Here is a 6,000-nt window from a genome sequence, read left to right on the forward strand (position 1 = left end):
TCAGGAAAAAGCTCTATAATTCAATTTAGGCTTGATGTCAGGAAAAACAAATCCTTATACAGGAAATATTGAGTTCCCTCTGATTAGACATCTGCAAGTAGAGACTGGATGACCATTTTTTATTTATGTTACAATGAAGATTCTTTTTCGAGTCTGTATTAGTTTGGACTTATCAATGGACATCTGTCCACCTAAGTAATTTCAAACTCTAAAATTTTGGGATAACACTTTACTAGCAGAAGAAGGGGGTGGAACCAAAGAGAGAACCCTTGAAAGAGGAAAGGGCTTGCTATCCACTGAAACCCAGAAGCAAAAACTGAGATAGACAGAAGGCACTCTGAAAAGGTCCAAAAATTGGAAGTAGCTATTAAAGTTGCAGAAACTACAAATCTGGTGATAGTAGAGGCAACAATTTCATCAGGAGCAATTTAACGTTGTTGTTGTTCAGTCATTCACTTGTGTCTGACTCTTCACGAACCCCTGGACCATAGCATCTAGGCCCTTCTTTCACCCACTATTTCCTGAAGTCTGTCCAAATTCATGTTCATTGCTTCCATGATACTATCTATTCATTTCACCCTCTGTTGTCCCCTTCTCCTTTTGCCTTCAATCTTTCCCAACATTAGAGTCTTTTCCAATGAGTCCTGCCTTCTCATTATGTAGCCAAAGTATTTAAGCTTTAATATAATGGCTTTATCAGAAAATAACAGTAGTCCTGCAGTATCAGAGAAAAGAATGGACTTGAGAGATATACTCTGGCCAAACACATTCCCCATCTGTATGTACCTCCACACTTATGCCCTTGCATATGTGTTCACCATGACTATACCCTCCACCCTAATATTTGTACCCAGGCCTCATGGGTTTCCCACGTGAGGCCATAGTCATGTATTCCCTAGATATAAACATTTTTCTTATCGATGGTATATGTATTTTGGGAGACGATACGCTTGGTTTATTGGGGGAAGTATCCTATTTCTATTTGCTTACTATCTCTTTTCCTCAAAATATTGAAGAAAACCAAACTAAAAACACCTTTTTGTTGTCCTTTCTCCATCAAACTCAGTTCATCCTAAGCTTTAGCATATCTGACATATTCCTGCATAACCATTTCATGTTTTTGAATTCATTTTCTGTTATCTATTTTTACTTCCATTTTCTGCACATACCTTTTAAAAATCTAAGTTGCTTAGTGAATTCTCTCAATCCATGTTGGTCACTTCAGAATCTATTTTTTCCTTCCTTATTAGAATTGTTTCCGAATGTAGCGGAATACTTCTGTGCTATAAGAAATGATGAGCAGGCGGACTTCAGAAAAACCTGGAAAGACTTGTATGGACTGATGCTGAGTGAAGTGAGCAGAACCAGGAGAACATTGTATACAGTAACAGCCACGTTGTGCAATGACTAACATTGATGGACTTAGCCCTTCTGAGCAACACAAGGATCTGAGACATCTCCAAAGATCTCATGATGGAAAATGCTATCCACATCCAAAGAAAGAAATATGGAGTTTGAATGCAGATCGATGCATACTATTTGCTATTTTTTTAATTCTATTTTGTTTTGTTTCCTCTTTTTGGTGGATCCTCCTATTGGTTCTAATTTTTCCTTACAATATCACTAATGTGAAAATATGTTTAATAGGAATGTATGTGTATAGCCCATATCAGATTGCGCACTGTCTTGGGGAGGGAGAAGAAGGGAGGGAGGAGGAGAAAAATTTAAAACTCAAAAGCTTATGGAAGTGATTGTTGATAAAACAAAATAAATTAATTAAAAAAAACTTGTTTCCCTTTGTATCTATAGAAATTAATTCTTGAGAGATCTCTGTCCCACTGTGGCTGACTTCTCCTGCAGAGTTGTAGTTCATGTTCTTCTTCCTATACTTCCTGTGAACCTTGTTTTTCCCAAACCCAGCTGCACTTCATATTATTCCTGGATCTCCACTTTTTATCTCTGCCACTAGATGAATTTGTCATCTCTTATGGTTCCCGTTATTTTTGTCCCACCAACTCCAATTTGGAGAGAATTAGTTTCAGAATGGAATTCCCCCTGTTGGTTTCTCTACCTTTGGAAAGATGAAATAATTATCAAGGAAAATCAAGATATCATTAACAGTTAAAGTTTTGACAGAAAGACAGAGACAGACAGACACAGACATAGACATCTGTATACACACAGACAGACAGAGAGGAACACACAGACAGAGAGAGACAGAGAGAGAAAGATGCTGGAGATGTCTGGCTAATGGATCCATCATAATTACACTATTATGAATCTGTTCCAGACTTTTGATCTGTTTCCTGCAGTCCTCTTCTATTTCCACTTTCTGTCTAGGAGGTCTATATTATACTTTGTTGACAAAATTGCTTTTGTTTCTCCCTCTATTATCTTCACCCAAATGCTTTCAACCATTCTTTCTTTTCCTCTTTCAATAGTTGTCATTTTTCTCTCATTTCTACTCCACTGACCAGTTCTTCTAAGTTAGAGAGATTTAGATCCAGAATAGAATTTTCCCTTCATGACTTGTTTTGGTTTCAATTTCCTTGCTTGAGGGTATCTTCTTAATGCACAATGTGGCCTCACTTATTCTGTTTCTTTTGAATAATGCATGCCTATATATCAGTTGTGGATTTCATGCTATCAAGGCTCAGGGACACCTTTGTTGTTGTTGTGGTTGTTTTTGCTATACCTGTGATTTCATTGATTTAGGGAAATTTAAATGAGGAAACTACCTCTAGCAATGTAGATCTGCAACTATATTTCAACTTGTATTTGTAGAGAGTTGCTTGGGGTACTGAGATGTTATGTAACTCGACATCACACTATGTGTCAGAGATGAGATAAAACTCACATTTTCCTGCCTCTGAGGGCACCTCTCTGTCCACTATATCATGAGGCTAGTGATACCTTCAAAGTAAAAATGGTCTCCAGAGCTAGGCCCCACTAGTTCACCTTGCTTATTGTTTGCACTTTATTCATTTGTATTAAGACAGTTGAGACTATGCGTGTCACCACTGGCTCTGAATATCTTACTGATTTTTTTTTTCCTTAACTGTAGCTTTTTCTTCTATAGTATTTAGCTCAGTGTATACACATAGACAATTTTATCCCTCTCTCCACACCCTTCTTAGTTTAAGGCCTTTTTTGACTGGGTTAGCAAAACATAAGACAAATAAAATCTTACCTGTCTTTATTAGCTGAGCATCATCCTTGGCCAGGAGACTGTTCTGTATTTTAAGCAGTGGTCCAGAAATCCAAATTAAATTCTCAGAAACCATCTCTTAGTCAGCAATTCTTCTTAGCTTGCAGCCACTTAATATGTGCTGAGAGTTCTTCATATAGGATATGAATCATTGCACTCAAAGAAAGACCTAAACCAGGTTAAGATTATATGTGATTTTTCAATTCCTTATGTGTAGAACTTAACCCCTGTCTTTTGTCCCAGGATTTTGTTTGTTTTTGTTTAGTCATTATAGCTGTGTCCAATTCTTTGTGACCCCATTTGAGGTTTTCTTGACAAAGATACTGGAGTAGTTTGCCATTTCTTTCTCCAGCTCCTTTTTATAGATGAGTAACTGAGGCAAACAGGGTTAAGTGCCTTGCACAGATCCACACAGCTAGTGTTAGGGGTCTCATTTGAACTCAGGTCTTCCTGACTCCAGGCCCTGTCCTCTATCCACTGAGCTGCCTAACTGCCCTTGATTCAGATAGCTACCTCATTTATGGCTAGAAGGGTCTGGAGATCCCTTGGTCTCTACATCAAACATAAGGAGGGAGAAAAGCAAAACTGAAATCCTTTTATATGAAGCCAAACCAAGGCAGAACCCTACATCTCAATATTTTACTCCAAATTCCTGCCTTTATTAAGTTTATGTGGCTAGGAAAAAGTTTCCAGGCTTTGATTAGTTGTATAAATAAATAGAATTTCAACTGCTTAAAGGCATAGACTACTTATTGTTTATGTCTTTGTATCTTTAATGCTTTATATAATGCCTTGTACAATGTAGACATTTAATAAATATTGTTAAATTGTTTACTTAGTTTCATTCCATTTGAAACTCTACAGCTTTAAATAGAATTGATTGACATTGTGCTTTCAAGTTCCAGAACAATGCAGAACCTTCTAGAAAAGATCTAGAACCACTCAAAAGAGGTTGGCCTAACCTTCCACTTAGGAAAAAAAAAACCTAATGAGTAAAGATATCTATTGACTGATTACTGATTGAATTTTTGTATGGAGATAACGATGATAAGTTGAGCCCCAAACTGAAGGACAATGAAGGGAAGCATGTAGGACTCAAGCACTTAATATAGTACCTAGCACATAGTAGGCCTGCTTTAATGAGGAGAGAATAAAAATAGAATTAAAATAACGATCCAACAACCAGTTATCCTTATGTATTATGTCTTTATTATTACTGGTATTGTAAGCACAACAATTGCCATAGAAAGTTATGAAATAGCTACAGCTGGTACAGAATTCAATAGTCATATTGGGTAGAGCAAATTTGTTACATTTCATTCATTTATTAATTTTTCATTCATCAAACAACTATTAAGTACTTGGAATGTGAAGATCACTGTGTTAGGTGCTTTTAGCAATTATCAAGTGCTTTTCGATTGTGATGGAAACTAAACCTACCTTTTTTTTTTTTTGGGCTAGGCAAATTGGTTAAGTGACTTGCCCAAGGTCACACAGCTAGTAAGTATTAAGTGTCTGAGGCCGAATTTGAACTCAGGTCCTCCTGACTCTAGGTCTGGTGCTTGATCCACTGTGCCATCTAGCTGCCCCCTAAACCTACCTTTTAAAAAACATCATCATTCCATTGGTGTTGCTATGTGGCAGCAGGACATGGAATATAATGATCTCTAAAGAATTAAAATTAATTTCATCTAAAAGAGCAGGGGAAAGGTGCATGGTCGTTGTGAGAAAGATGTAAAATATAATCCACGAGAAGCATACAAAAATAATAGGAGTAAAAGAGGTGATGAAGAGATTGTATGATAGGAAGGAGAGATGGGTTGTTCACATGCCAAGGAAGAAGAATCACAGATAGACTATTCAAAGTGTTCTAATAGTATCCTTTCAAAGTCTGGTGAAAGTGAGAAAGGCTCTATTACGTGGAGCATACTCTCTGTGGTTAACTTATGGGAGGAAATGACAAGAATCTTATAAAATCTTAAAAAGAATCATAAAATTGGCAGGCATGGTTGGAGGGAATTTTCAAATTAATAAGATTACATATTCTTTTGAATATTAAATTGAATTAATTAATATTTTGGGAAACAAATATTTCTATCACTCCTAGCACCTAACACAATGATCTACACATTCCAAGTACATAATAATTGTGTGATGAATGAAAAATTAATAAATGAATGAAATGTAACAAATTTGCTCTACCCAATATGACTATTGAATTCTGTACCAGCTGTAGCCATTTCATAACTTTCTATGTCAATTGTTGTGCTTACAATACCAGCAACAATAAAGACATAACACATAGAGATAACTGGTTGCTGGATCTTTAATTTAAATTTTTTATTTTTTCCTTTATTTTTTCTTCATTAAAGCAGGCCAACCATGTGCTAGGTACCATATTAAGCTTGAGATAAAAAAGAGGCAAAAGGACATCCCTTCCATCAAAGAAATTTACAGTCTCATAAGGGAGACAGCAGACAAATGAATATATACAAAACAAGCAATATGAAGGATAAATAGGAAATGATTAATGGAGAGAAAGCCCAAGAATTCAGAAGAGTTTGGGAAGGCTTCCATTAAAAAATAGGATTTTAGTTGGAACTTGTAGGAATCCAGAAAGATCAGTAGGCAGAGCAGAGGAGGGAGAGCATTCCAGGCGTGGAGGGCCACCAAAGAAAATTCCCGAAGCAGAGAGATTAAGTCTTGTTCGAAGAACAGAAAGAAAGCCAATGTCACGGATTGAAGAGTATGTATTGGTTAATAAGGTGTTATAAGATTGAAAAAAGTAGGAG

The 6,000-nt window shown here is 36.4% G+C and overlaps 1 pseudogene; it reads right to left on the bottom strand.

Moving 5' to 3' along the window:
• The window catches only part of LOC114053930, a 47,859-nt pseudogene extending 44,575 nt beyond the window's left edge, over positions 1–3,284 (bottom strand).
• Positions 3,285–6,000: the final 2,716 nt, after the last annotated feature.

Source organism: Vombatus ursinus, unplaced genomic scaffold, assembly GCF_900497805.2.
Source record: "Vombatus ursinus unplaced genomic scaffold, bare-nosed wombat genome assembly UNPS02014812.1, whole genome shotgun sequence".
NCBI classification, from domain to species: Eukaryota; Metazoa; Chordata; class Mammalia; order Diprotodontia; family Vombatidae; genus Vombatus; species Vombatus ursinus.